A 15773-nucleotide genomic window follows, 5' to 3' on the forward strand; every position below is an offset into this window, starting at 1 on the left:
ATATTGGCTTTACACCTTCACCAATAATTATCATCAGAATGATGACTTCATGAGGCTCCACCCACAATAAAGGGTACCATGGGCATTGTTGGATTAGAAAATTTAACTTCTGGCTATAAAAACTAATTTCTCGAGTAGTTGTAAGAAGTGCTAAATGATCCTCAAGGATCCCAGCAGTTGGCCTAAACGTTTAATTCATGTATATTACTGCTATACTGTTGCGGCACTACTGCTACAGTAGTATTACTATGCTAGCACTGATACCCCACCCACATCTATGTATCATTCCACCATTCATAAAGTCTTTGGGTTTCAGAGTCGATGGAGTTTCTGTCTGGTGGATGGGCGGGGCAACATTTCGTCAAAAGGTGTTTACCTTGCTTACGTAATTAATGTTTTTCGACTCTTGGCTCGTAATCATTGGCCATGGTGTCGGCTAGATCATTTTTACTCTATAAAAATTAAAACTATTGGGTTTAGGTTATTGATAATGCTGACAAAATTTGTGTGTGGTTGTAAAATATACATATGTCAACTTTCAGCTACATCTGATGCTTTGACAAGGAGCAAAGTCCAAAAAACCATGTTACAGAGACCCTTAATCTCATAGTAGTAGAGCATGTTACCTGACCATGGGGGCTCTGCCACCCCGTACCCCCCTTACAGAAAGACAAACTTAAAGAAAGCCTGACATATATAGATTAACATACTAACCTAACCTAACCTAGTACAACATGTTACCTGACAATGGGGGGTGCTCTGCTCCCCATAACCCCCTAAAGAAAAACAAACTTTTAAAGAAGGACTAACATACAGGTTAGCATACTAACCTAACCAATGTAACCTTACATAACCTAGTACAAAGTGTACCCTAGACCTGACTGGCGGGGGGGCTCTACCCCCCTAAGCCCCCTTAAAGAAAAACAAAATTTTAAAGTTAGACTAAAATATAGGTCAGGATACTAACCTAATGCCAGAGGCTAGCCGGCGCCCCCCCACCCCCCGGGGAAAGAGCATAAATTTAAGGTGCCCATAATGACCTAACCCACCTAACTTGCAAATTTAAATATTTGTAAATAGGAATAACACAATATAATATGAATATTATATAAATCACGAGAAAGAAAACATAAGGGAAGACATTAAAGTAATGGTTGGGTAATGCGTTGTAAATTGATGAAATGTAAATAGGACAAATGATGTACAAATCACATAAGAAATAGTGGGGTAGTTTACAGTTTAGTGGCCAGGCCATGCAACACCTTTTGCCTGGCCCATAATCCCTCCACCCAGGTAAGTAGTCCCTTCAACATGGAAGACCTACCAGACAAGCAAGGTGCGACCATTCGAAACAGTCAACATGGCGTCACCGTCTACTCCTCATCCCGTCCGTCGCACGTTGGTTTTACCGCTGCTAACCCAGTTACATTTTCGGACTTGATCAAGTTCTGTGATGATACTGATGTGTTACATTCTTTCCATTTCTAAAGTGGCTTTTTAGGCGATTTTAGTGGTCAATATGAACACTGCAAAGAGGGAACAATGAGCCTCGTGAAAGAGGAAGACCATTTTGTGCCATAAGTCCGGTTAGTGTGGTTCATTTGGTTAGGTCACAACCTTTGTTACCATACTGGGGGTCCAGCCCTGGCTGGGTCAGGGCACGCGCCCTAAGTCAGGTTAGGTTGGTTCGTTTGGTTAGGTCACAATCATTGTTACTATACTGGGGGGTGCCCCCTGGCCAGGTTAGGGCACGCACCCTAAGTCAGGTTAGGTCACAATCATCGTTACTATACTGGGGGGTCCAGGGGGCCAAAGCCCCCAGGCCAGGTTCGGGCTCCCTCCCTAAGTCAGGTTAGGTTGGTTCGTTTGGTTTAGGCTTTTCTATAATCTATTACTGCACGTTTTCAAAAATCACACCAAAACATACATGTGCCATCTTGTTTGTATTCGTCCGCCAATTATCTAGCAGACAATACTCTTGGGCAACTAAACTGTAGGCGTTCCCCCAGGACAATGTCCACACCAACGTCCAACTTGACGTTACCAAGAGAAAGGTATCGAAGCATCCTAAAACCGTCTTCTAGTTCCACCCTTTAGGAATTCTCCAGGGGCCCACCCTCAATTGTAAGGGAATATCCTAAGCTATATCTGGAGAAATTATGAAGTGAGTACACGTCATTGCACACATTAAACAAATACTATGAGAAACGGAATAGGTATAAAAGCTTGAAATAATGTAACACAGTTATAAAACAAACATGGAAAAATAGTATATACATATAACTTGGTGCATGAATCCCTCAAAACCTATGGTAATGTAGGTTTAATATTTTGGCAGGATTGGCTAAATACATGTACCCCCCCAAAAACTCCTCCTTTGCCTTTGTGTGGACAAAATGCTCCCCTATAACAGTAATAGTACTAGGTGTACGATACGTATGTAACAGCTCCATTATCATTTTGTTTTTTATCGCTTATTTCAGTTTGTATTTCGTGTTTCAAATGTCATAAATAAGAGGAAATAACACAATAACATGGCAAGATCTTCCCCCAAGTGTTTTACCCCACCCATAACCCTGCTTTCCCATTGGTCCCACTTACCATAGGATAAAGTTGTACGGCTAATTCTCCCAAGTGATATACCCCACCCAAAACCCCTCATTCCCATCAGTCCCCTTTACCATAGGACAGAGTTCAAAAGTAAATTATGTACAAGTTGATTACAGCCATCCAAAAAAATATTACTTTAAATTCTTGTTCAGGAGGTAAAACTGTATAGAAAAACATCAACTGGCATAGTCTAGCTTGCCGCAGAATAGCAATATAGATCTACCCAATAAAGAAGCCATGAAGATTACCTCTGCCCCAACCGAACACTTCGATCAGTGCCCAACTGAGTTAGTCTATGGCAGCTGACATTTTCCTGTGTTAGTTTACGTGCTTTCCCAGAGTTTAAGCGAATATTTTATTCATTCCACTGTAAGTAAACTTGTTTACCTTTGAACTCTATACATCGGTACATCGCACCCGTTACCCCGTTGGTACCATCGTGCAGTCTTCAAAGGTAAATTACAGTTTAGTTACAGTTGGGCAAATAAATATTACGGTAATTCTTGAGCAAATAAATACAGTGTTCCCCCCGTATTCGCGGGGGATGCGTACCAGACCCCCCCGTGAATAGTTAAGAATTCGCGAATGTTTGGAACCCCTATAAAAGCGCTAAAAACAGCCTATTTCGTTAGTTAAAACTTAAGAAAAACCACTACAAATTTTCATACTTGGTTTTTTTAATATTTTTATCACAAAAAGTGCATTTTATGATGAAATTGAACACAAAAACCAGGAATTTGTGGATATTTCTCATAGAAGAATACCGCGAATGCGCGAATTTTCCGCGAATAATGCAGGGAAACGTTCCCGAGAGAAATCCGCGAATGTGTGAGTCCGCGAATCCGGAGAACGCAAATACGGGGGGGTCCACTGTATTACGGTAATTCTAAGCCCGCATACAGTAGACTATGGCAGTTGACATTTTCCTGTTATTTTACCTCCTGAACAAGAATTTAAAGTAATATTTATTTGGTCGACTGTAATTAAACCGTAATTTACTTTTGATGACTACATGACAGTACAAGGGGTGCGATGTACCGACGTACAGAATTCAAAGGTAAAAAACAGATTAGTTACAGTTGACCAGCAAAATATTACCTTAAACTCTTTAAGTAAAATAACATAGGAAAACGTCAACTGCCATAGTCTACTTCGACTCAACAATCTTCGAAGTTTTGGTTCGGGGCCAAGAAACTTGAACAAACCACCATGTAGTACCTCGAGATACGAAATTAATCAGTTCCAAGGCGCCTTTCGTATCATAAGTTTTTCGTATCTTGGACCACATTTTACATGTAAAATGGCTAATCCGTTCCAAGCCCTCCAAACACACCCTAGTAAATTTCATAATAAAGCTAAATTGACCTATAAACAATGAAATACTACAACAATTTGGACCATTCAATACCTAAATTAAAAATAAAAATGTAAAACCTGTAAATAAAGTGTATATTAGTGTACAAGAAATATTATTACTGTAACGTAAAATGTGGAAGCTTACCTTTCGAGTGAGGCTATCTCCGAAAGTGGCGGCAGAGGAGGAGGACAAACGGCAGATACGTACACTTAACTTTACGAAACACATAAAAAAATGTCAGAAAAACAAACTAAACTTTACAAAACACATTACCAAAACTGTAACACTTAACTTTACAAAAAACTTAAAATAAAATTTTTATCTTTTTCTGATTTTTACATTTCTTTTTACTTTTTTATACTTTACGTAATTTCAATTTCTTCACCACCGAATGGATGCCAGTCCGTTTACGGAATTTTTCGAACCACCCATGAGAAGCCATGAACTCTGGGGTTGCCGTTGATGTCCCCTCTCCGCCGTCGTCTTCGGCTTGGGCAATCAATCGCGCGAAATAGCGCTGGCCTTCTGGCAGATTGCCGTCTCGGTTATCGTATCGCCATCAATTTCTTTGTCCTCGATCCATACAAGAAGCAGCCTTTCCATTTCATTATGCACATGGCTCCTCTTGTTGGACAAAATAGTCACGCCCTTGGAAGGTGTAGCTGCTTTGATGGCTTCCTTCTGCTTAAGGATGGTGCCTATCGTCGACGGATTTCGGCCGTATTCCTTAGCGATCACACTCAACCGCAAGCCAGCTTCATACTTTTTTATTATCTCCATCTTTGTCTCCATAGAAAGCATTCTCTTTTTTCTGTGAACTTTGGCAACTTTCTTGGGACCCATGACTATATGTACTGTACGTAATTAAGTTATGTATGTAGTACATATACTAATTAGGTTCTCACAACACGATAAAGTAGCACAACGAAATCACTAACGAATTTACGATACTAAACGAAATCGTTGACCAAACGAATGCCGCATGCATACGATAAAGCTTAGGGTGCAAAGTGGCCGAGCGAAGGCACACCACCACGTAAGATGCATGATGGGAGGGATGCTGTCCAATAGGAGAGAAGGATCTCATGGCTTGGCTAGCATCAGGAACCAATGGGAGAGCAGGAGGATGGTGGTGAGTCTACTAAAACTAAGATGTCGGCGCGCCGCGCGAGTTTCAAAATTGTTATCGGGCAAATCTCAAGACTTTCAGAAACCTTTCGTATCTTGAAAACTTTTCGTATGTAGAGCAGTAAAATTTTTTGTGTCAGCTTTCGTATCTCGAGTTTTTCGTAAGCTGAGCCTTTCGTATCTCGAGGTACCACTGTATTTGAATTCTGGTAGGGGGTGTGGGATACATAACCATGAGGGATCATTATGTACAGTAAGGGGGGGACAGGGTGGGGTACTGGGAGAGGAAGGCACAGGTACGAGTTGGTCAAGCCAAGCTGGGATATGATGAGAAATAACTCCCAATAAATATCACCGACATCAAAAGCACTAAACCCTAGGAACACCGAAACACAATTGATATATAACTAAATAATGTACATAAAGATTATAGGAACCTTACCTTAAATGTGACCTAAACACCTTCCTTTGTAGGTCAAGCCTACACTCATTGACAATGCGGGCAAAAGGCCTGTTTTCTCAAAGGCCGTGATCTTGACAGTACATTACCAACGTTTCATACTGTCCCAAGTAATGGACTGAAAAGTCCTTATAAAACTAAGGAAACAGTAAACACAAGTGCGGGGTAGAGTTGAGTTGGTAATGGGCCTGGAAGAGCAGGAGGTGCCAGGGAACGCTTCCGCCATTGTGGTCGGTTGATGACTGAAGTGTAACTGTGAAATACACCAGGCCGGCAAGTATTGTCTGGAAGAATTTGCAGGGGGGGGGGGGGGGGAGACAATGGGGTGGGGGTAAATGTCTACGGGTATATATTATATATATATAGACACGGTTTTACACATCTGGTACTTAAGCATAAATTATCAAGTACATGTCAGAGGCCATTTTAGTGAATAATGAATGGAATATTATTAAGTTTCAAGGATCAGAGTGGCTAGTTCAGGGGTTAATTGAACTTAACAAGAAATATTGAGCACAATTGTAAAAATCATGTAACCTGACCAGTGGTGCTCCACCCCCCATATCCCCCCTTAAAGAAAGACAAAGTTAAAGCAAAAGTAACAAATAGGTTAGGATACTAACCTAGCCAACCTAATCTAACCTAACCTGGTAGAATGTGTTACTTGACCGAGGGGGGGGGGGGGGGGGGGGGGGGGGGGGGGGGGGGGGGGGGGGGGGGGGGGGGGGGGGGGGGGGGGGGGTGGGGGGGGGGGGGGGGGGGGGGCAAAGCCACCCTTTAAGGAAGGCAACCTTAGCAGTGTAACATAGGTTAGGATAGTAACCTAACCAAATGGTTAGGATAGTAACTTAACCAACCTAGTAGAACGTGTTACCTGACTGGGGAGGCAGAGCCCCCGTAACCCCCCTTAAGGAAGGCAAACTTAGAAGTGTAACATACAGGTTAGGATAGCAACCTAAAGAACCTAACCTATCCAAACCTAGTAGAACATGTTACCTGACCGGGGGGGATGTCCCCTTAAAGAAAAACAATCTTAGAAGTGTAACATATAGGTTTAGATTCTTACCTAACCTAATAGAATGTGTTACAAGACCGGGAGTGGGGGGTTCCTTCCCGTAACCCCCCCCTTCAGAAAGATAATGTAATATGAAAGTAAATATTAGTAAAATTTTAAACAAGAAATTGTTATGGGTCAGAAAGGCATGTAAAGGTGAATATAGATAAAAGAAGGGAGAAAAAAATGCATGTGTAATTTGGAACGTCTGTAAATTGTAAAAATATAATACCATCAATTTCACATCATTGACAGAAAGGTCTCGAAACGTCCTAAAACCTCCTACTAGTCCCACCTCTCAGGAGACTTTCAGGGGCCTGCCCTTAATTGTAACGTAATATTGTAAGATATATAGGGCAACATTATGAAGTGAGAACAAGTCAATGCAAATAATAAACAATACTATGATAAACGGAACCGAAATAAAACCTTGAAATGATATTACACGATTATAAAACAAATGAGGAAAAGGAATATAAGTAACAATGCATGAATCCCCCCAAAACCTCCACTCGGTTCTATCGCTATGTAGGGTTAATAATGCAACATGATTGGTTAAATACATGTAACCCCCCAAAGACACCCACAATTTATCTCACTTAGGGTGTCGGTGTCTGAAGCAAAAGCTCCCTTATAACGACGCATGCGCAGTAGGATTGGCGCATGCGTAGTAGGATTCTGTGTCGTAATAGCAGTAGTAATAGGTTGATTTTGACCATGTAACGGCTCCAATATCGGATTATTTATCACTTTATTTCAGCTTGTATTTCGTGTTTCAAGTGTTATAAATAAGAGGAAAGAACACAATAACACAGAAAAACCTTCCCCCAAGTGTTTTACCCCACCCAAAACCCCGCATTCCCACCAGTCCCCCTTACCGTGGGATAGAGTTGTAAGGCATAATTGTCCCAAGTGTTTTACCCCACCCAAAACCCAGCATTCCCATCGGTCTCCCTTACCGTAGGATAGAGTTCCAAGGTAAATTAAGAGTTAATTACAGCCAGCAGAAAAAATATTACTTTAAAATCTTGTTCAGGAGGTAAAACTGTATAGAAAAGCGTCAACTGGCATAGTCTAGTTCGCCGCGGTATAAGGGCTTAGATATACCAATATGACTTTCAAATCTTGTACAGCAAGTAAAATAGCATAGGAAAACGTAAATTGCCATAGTCTAGCTCACCGCGGAATACTTATAGACAACTACATATAATGCAAAGTGGTAGATCTAAGCCCTTATTCCGCGGCGAACTAGACTATGCCAGTTAACGTTTTTCTATACAGTTTTACCGCCTGAACAAGAATTTAAGATAATATTTTTTCGGCCAGCTGTAATTAACGTGTAATTTACCTTTGAACATTTGTACCTACAAAAAAAAAAAAAAAAAAAAAAAAAAAAAAAAAAAAAAAAAAAAAGTCCTTCATGTTGTTGTCTCTGTCATATCACCAATTTTAATGAGCTCCTGTTCGTACATTTGTGTGCTGCGCAGTCTCGAATTGTCATGCTGAAACCACCCCTTCCGAATGACGTCACGAAAAAACTCCACCCAAAAAGTGACATCATTATAGACAATATCCAATCGCAGATAAGCACGTTTCATTTTTCTCTGAAACAAAAGAAAGCATAGTGTTTTCAGCCAATGACAATATACAGTGGTCCCCCCGTATTCACGGGGGATGCGTACCAGACCCCCCCGTGAATAGTTAGAACCCGCGAATGTTTGGAACCCTTATAAAAATGCTAAAAACAGCCTATTTTGTTAGTTAAAACTCAAGAAAACCCCACTGAAAATTTTCCTACATGGTTTTTTTTAATAGTTTTATCACAAAAAGTGCATTTTATGATGAAATTCATCAAAAAAAACAGGAATTTGTGGATATTTATCATAGAAAAATACCGCGAATGTGCAAATTTTCCACGAATAATGCAGGGAAATGTTCCCGAGAGAAATCCGCGAATGTCTGAGTCCGCGAATCTGGAGAACGCGAATACGGGGGGTCCACTGTATAATGTTACCAAGTCTTAAATTTTTTTGGCAAATACACCTATTTTCTCCAATTAAGTGTTAGTTGCAGTAACGCCATGAGTGAATTAGCCCGACCGTCTACACGCTCCGATTTTGTTCCCCAAAAAAAAACTTTCCCCTTCCCCATAGTGTGTGAAAATTACGTGAATTATCAAGATTCGCAAACTATTATGGGCCTATAGAAAGGCTCGTAACTTTTTGCCCAAAATCCACGGTTTAATCAAAGAATTGTGAACATATTTGCCCGACTTGTAGGAAAAGTGCTTCTGACTTGAACAAAAAAGCCTTCGGTGCGATAAAACCTATGTAAGGTAAGCTATTTCCAGTATATATTTTTATTATTGCATGAAATATGTGATTATTGTGTCAAATATGCTGGAGTATTGTCTCTGTTAGCCTAATGGCCGCTCAAATTTTTCGCAATTGTCATGAAGTGTGCGGGAAGGTAGTGCCCTTAAGGGGGGGTCGCAGGGGGGGCAAAGCCCCCCCCCGCTACGCCTAGGTAGGGGTACGGCACTCAGATTAGGTTAGGTTTTTGTTTGTTTGGTTAGGTAGTGCCTGGAAATCAAACTTTTTTCTCTGCTCCCCCCCACCCAAAAACCCCAGTTCCCACTGGGGTCCCCCAAGATTGTTAGATGGGAACAAGGGTGTAATTGCTTGATGCCACCAATATTAATGATCAGTTTAAGCATAATCAATAAAAAATACATTGGAAAAATATATATTCTTCTGCAAACAAGAGACGGAGCTCTCCTTTAGATTTACCGTCTTCAGAGGTAAATTACGATTTAATTACAGTCGACCGAATGAATATTACTTTAAATTCTTGTTCAGCAGGTAAAATAACATACGAAAACGTCAATTGCCATAGTCTATTGTACCGCGGAATGCGGGCTTAGAATTACCTGCAAAGCTGCAGTCATAAATACTAGACAGAAAGAAAGGTAGATCTAGTGTACCTATCCGCGGCGGCCCAGAGTATGGCAGTTGCGGTTTTTCTATGCAGTTTTACCTCCTGAACAAGAATTTGAAGTAATATTTATTCGGACGACTCTAATTTACCTTTGAACTCTATCCTACGGTAAAGGGGATTCCCATTGGGAACCGGGGTTTTGGGTGGGGGGACAAAACCCTAACTCTATCCTACGGTAAGGGGGACCCCCAGTGGGAACCGGGGTTTTGGGTGGGTGGGGAGAAACCACTTGGGGGGTGATTTTTGCCGTGTTATTGTGGTATTTCCCACATTTATCACTTTTTAAAAACACGAAATACAGGCGGAAATAAGAGATAACAAAACTAGCGATAGTGGAGCCGTTCCACATCCATATTCGTCTACTACTACTACTACCACAACACTGATCATACTACGCATGCGCTAATGCTACGGCGCATGCGCTAACTGTAAGGGAGCTTTTTGGCCTAAACTCAGACTGCTTAGTGAGGAAAGAAATAAATGGGGGTTTACGGGAGGGATACATGTATTTAGCCAAACACGTTACAGTTATGACCCTCTACGTTGCTACCGGACTGAGTGAAGGATTGGGTGGTACAGGGTTCCCAGATTTGGCAGTTTCTCACCAAATTTGGCTTTTTTTCCTAATTTGGTGGGTAAAATTCACTTTGGCTGGTTAGTGGTATTTTGGCTGGTTTTCAAATACTTTCTATTGAGCTAAACACTGATCCCACGTTTGAGGAATCTCTCCCCAGATTGGGAAATTTTTGAAGGTAAGGTTTTCAGGAAAATCTGGGAATTTGAATAGGTTTTTAGTAAAAACTTGGTAAACATTTTAAGCAAAAATATAGATGGAATTAAAATAAAAATCACACACACACCAGACGACCACAAAAACAGGCCGCCGGATTCTCAGAGAACGAGCCTCATTTCAAATTTCAATTCATTCTCGTTTTTTTTCCGTATTTCTTATATTAGTTTACATTATCTAACTAAAACTATGATGCCGCTATACAAGCATATATATGATAAAAAATATGCATTTATAAAGATAAATATAAAAACGCACACAAGCATATATAGATAAAAATATATGCATTTATAAAGATAAATATAACGCACACAAAACAGGCCGCCGGATTCTCAGAGAACGAGCCTCATTTCAAAATTTCAATTCATTCTCGTTTTTTTCCTGTATTCTTATATTAGTTTATATATCTAACTAAAACTATGATGCCGCTATACAAGCATATATATGATAAAAAAATATGCATTTATAAAGATAAATATACGCATATATTTGCCGGTTATTTGGGTTGGTTGGATTTCCATTTGGCGGGATTTTGGCTGGTTTCATGGTAGACTTTGGCTGGTTGGTAGTGGTGTCATCTGGGAACCCTGGCTGGTAACCATACGTTGAGTTACATAAAAGCATTTACCGAATTGTTTATTAAACATGTTATGTGAATTCTAGTGTTTATTCCTTTTCATTTTCCCATAGTATTTGTATAATAACTGTTTTGAAATATCCCCACCTAATCATTTCACCATATATAACTTGAAATATTATGTTATAATTGAGGACAGACACCTAAAATGCCTACGTGTTGATATAGAACTCAGTTTTAGGACGTTTCGATACCTACCTACCTACCTGTTACGTGAAATTGCACATTGCGTTGCATATTACATACACACTCCCTATATCATTTATACACAAGTCAATCCCTCCCCTTTCCAGTATTCACGACTGGCTCTTACGTTACCCATTTACAATGCATTTCTCTCCACCGATACCAATATCTAGATTAAAGTTTGCCCATTATTATTATAAAACCTACATTTAAATATATAACATTTAAATATATATGTTTGCCATTATTTTTTATAAAACTACCTATATATAACATTTAAATATATAGTTTGCCATTATTTTTTATAAAACCTACATTTAAAATATATTCCATTATACACTTTTCAGACATTACAATTTACACCTCCCTTCCAGTTTCCTTACTATTATGCAGTTATGTATGGTTACTTTTTACATTTTACAACACTTCCACACCCATCAAAGTTAGGTTTATATGTCATTTTACCTACTGGGGGCCGAATCCCATCCCCCGGTTAGGCAACATACCCTTAGGTTTAGTTTGTTATATGTTGGTTTACCTACTAGTTTTACTTCCTTGAAGGGGGTTACCCGGTTAGGCTAGGTTGGTTAGTTCTTCAAGGGTGGATACCGGGAGGGGGGGGGGAGGGGGGGGGGTTAGGTTACATTCCCTACTTGGTTACCTACTAGGTTAGGTTTGGTTAGGTTACATTCTTACTAGGTTAGGTTAGGCCTTTAAGGGGTACGGGGGCGAAGCCCCCATGGTCAGGCAAAATTCCCTACTAGGTTAGGTTAGGTTGGTTAGGTTACATTCCTTACTAGGTTAGGTTAGGCCTTTAAGGGGGGGTACGGGGGGGCGAAGCCCCCCTGGTCAGGCAATATTCCCTACTAGGTTAGGTTAGGTTAGGTTACATTCCTTACTAGGTTACGTTAGGCCTAGTTTTTCCCTACTAGGTTAGGTTAGGTTACGTTCCTTACTAGGTAAGGTTAGGCCTTTAAGGGGGGTATGGGGGGACGAAGCCCCCCTGGTCAGGCAATGTTCCCCTACTAGGTTAGGTTAGGTTAGGTTGGTTTAGGTTACATTCCTTACCAGGTTACGTTAGGCCTAGTATTTTCCCTACTAGGTTAGGTTAGGTTACGTTTCCTACTAGGTTAGGTTAGGCCTTTAAGGGGGGGTACAGGGGGGCGAAGCCCCCCCTGGTCAGGCAAATATTCCCTACTAGGTTAGGTTAGGTTAGGTTGGTTAGGTACATTCCTTACTAGGTTAGGTTAGGCCTTTAAGGGGGGGTACGGGGGGGGCGGGGGGCGAAAGCCCCCCTGTCTAGTTAGGCAATTATTCCCTACTAGGTAGTTGGTTAGGTTACATTCCTTACTAGGTTACATTAGGCCTAGTATTTCCCTACTAGGTTAGGTTAGGTTACGTTCCTTACTAGGTTAGGTTAGGCCTTTGGGGGGGTTAAGGGGGGTACGGGGGGGCGAAGCCCCCCTGGTCAGGCAATATTCCCTACTAGGTTAGGTTAGGTTGGTTAGGTTACATTCCTTACTAGGTTAGGTTAGGCCTTTAAGGGGGGGTACGGGGGGGGGAAACCCCCCCTGGTCAGGCAATATTCCCAATAGGTTAGGTTAGGTTCGGTTGTTAGGTTTAACATTCCTTACTAGGTTAGGTTAGGCCTTTAAGGGGGTACGGGGGTGGGGGTAAGGGGGGGCGAAGCCCCCCTGGTCCAGGCGAATATTCCCTACTAGGTTAGGTTTATTTAGGTTGTACATTCCTTACTTGGTTAGGTTAGGCCTAAAGTTTTCCTTTCCCTACTAGGTTAGGTTAAGGTTTACGTTCCTTAACTAGGTTAGGTTAGGCCTTTAAAGGGGGGTAACGGGGGGGTGCGTGCCCCCCTGGTCAGGCAATATTCCCTACTAGGTTAGGTTAGTTAGGTTACATTCCTGGTCAGGCAACATCCCCTACAAGTTTAATTAGTTTTGTTATATGCTAACCTATGTTTAATTTGGTCTTTTGTATTTATTAAAACAACTATAGGCCCTTTTACACATTTACCACCCAGGACTTAAATCCCACCCCCTCCTGGGCCCGTTATATATGTATTTGTATTATTTCATATTTGAACCCATCCCACATTTACATTTAGTTCCAACTAACCCATTTACTTTTATTACCCTTAACATTGCCAACTTATCTTGTTAAGTGCTTGTTCATTTACCTCAGCCCCACCCTGCCTCAACCAATAGCATCAAAGCATTTTTACTACTCCACCCCACCTCTCCCACCCTGTTTTCTACGGTCTGGCCTCCTGCCACCTCCTAACTGTAGAACTCCAACACTGTTGAATCTGCCGCCATGACATCCACTGCTGCATCTACTTCACGCTCGCCCCAGCCCCTCACCAGAACTCTTTGCCAACTTCATGTAACAATTGTTACATGAGTTACAAAGATTTTTCTGCCTTTTACTCAGGTAATTATGATCGGACTAATCGGTTTTTGCCAGGACCATGGCCTCCTGAGAAAGCAGGTCTTTTGCCCCCATTCAGTCGACTCCAAGATACGGGAGGAGAATGTATAACTTCGTCGGGTACTTGGCTGTTGCTTATTTCAAGCTGCATTTTGAGGAACCCAAGACCCACCTCCATGCATTCTTAAAAGCAGCTGCTGCTTTGTACCCTCCACCCCTTTAAGGTAAGGTCCAAACATTATTCTTAATTATTATGTTTTAGGAAAGTGAGTGTTAGGCTTTCGCCGAAAGTTGCGTCAAGGTATGTTACTATTCAGTGGGGTGCTGCTAAGACAACTCGTACCTTCCACCTTACCCCCCCCCCCCCCCCCACCCTTAGTGAACATATGGCTCCGTGGTGGTTGGGGAATTTAAACATGGCGGCTGTGTTTACATTGCCTTCACCGTAACGGAATACTTGGTACCTTCCTATAGGACCGTTCTTCGGTGACTTAGACTATGGCAATTGACATTTCTATGTTATTTTAGTTGCTTTACAAGGGTTGTAAGAATATTTTTTCATTTGGTTGGAACTAAACTTTAATATACCTTTGAGTTTGGTGCGGCTATTATGTAACTTTCAATTTCAATTACTGCTTAGTTACAGCCGCCCGAATGGATATTACTTTTAAATCTTGTACAGTAACTCAAATAACATAGGAATAAGTCAATTGCCATAGTCTAAGCCACCGCGGATTGCTTCTGTAGAAATACCGAAAGAAAATTCATTTTGGCAACCAATTTTGATTGAGAGCATAACAATATTACTAGTACCTATCTTAACCAACTTGGGTTACAATGTACAAAGATATAGGTAGTAAGCTACACAAATAAGTCTTAGCTAAACGTTCTGAGTAAACCTGATGTTAGCCTACTAACTAGACCTAGGCCTATGTGAGCCATGCATAAATGCAACGTGCATCGATTCAGTATGAAGTAGGCTACGTAGATTACTAGCTATTTACGAGTAAAGATGCAAAAGTTACGAAATTTATTTCCACAGGTAGCATTTCACTATCCTAAAATATAATTTGCCTGTAAATCCCACTTCCTGAAGACACTGCACATTCATTCTACACATTATGAAAAAATGAAGGTTAGGTAGGTAGGGACTACTACCTACTATAGGTAAATTTCACCCAGACAAGTATAGCTACCTAGGTAGTAGGTACCTAGTATTACTCAGTTGAATAGCCCTGCTACATTGGCTAATCTACCAGAAAAAACTCCGTCAGTCCAAATTTCGAGGGGGCTGCAGCCCCACGTACCAGCACCACTAGCTCGTACGCCTACGCTACCACCCTAACTAGCTACTACATTAGCTAGCTAGGCCTAGGCTTTTTGCTAGTAAAAAAAAAATAGTATTGCAAAGCCAAATTACCTTGTTTTATCCGGATGCCCCAAAGTTCTTCCATTGCAATTCCAATATGTTGCCCTATCATTGCACAGAAATTCAAAAGCACTGATAAAACAAAGGAGTGCAACTCGCTGGCTAGTAGGTAGGTAGGTATCCCAAGATCTCTGGAAGCATCTGTCAAAAATGGTTCGGTTTTGTCTTCTGCAGCTATAACGATTTCATTCCCTGCTTCCTAACACCTTACTGCTCTATCACAGATCAAACATCCGAATTTGCTCATATATTACAACACTTATTGTAGCACACTATTTAAAAATCACTTCGTCCTTAAGACCCGACCATAAGAGATACCGGTTTTGAAGTGTGAACATCACTCAGTGACAGCCTGGCAGGTGACTTTCGAGTCACTCGTTTTCCCGGTTCACAACTTCAAAGTTCTCTGCAAACATAGTAGAGTTTCTTACGACTAAAACATTATTGTACTTTTTAAAAAGAGCACATTTCTTTATTTGAACATATTGTATATCGATTTAAGTTACATTACAAATCCTAAAAAACTGTATGATTTACTGAAACGAAAATAAATGTATTAAATGACAATTCAAGTAACGGTTTTATATAAGTACCAACAAGTTGTACCAAAAGAATGTTGTTTTCATTTCTGCATTGGTTTTCTTTTATTAAGTTAGAATTGCTAGCCATATACTGGCACGAAC

The 15773-nt window shown here is 40.9% G+C and overlaps 1 protein-coding gene across 1 annotated transcript in view; it reads right to left on the bottom strand.

The window, feature by feature from the left end:
* Positions 1-15456, bottom strand: part of LOC135217893 (uncharacterized) — a gene marked incomplete at its 3' end in the record, with an annotated part of 656594 nt that extends 641138 nt beyond the window's left edge. The window contains 1 exon segment of the mRNA XM_064253984.1: positions 15082-15456.
* Positions 15457-15773: the final 317 nt, after the last annotated feature.

The sequence above is a fragment of the Macrobrachium nipponense genome, chromosome 19, assembly GCF_015104395.2.
Source record: "Macrobrachium nipponense isolate FS-2020 chromosome 19, ASM1510439v2, whole genome shotgun sequence".
NCBI lineage: Eukaryota > Metazoa > Arthropoda > Malacostraca > Decapoda > Palaemonidae > Macrobrachium > Macrobrachium nipponense.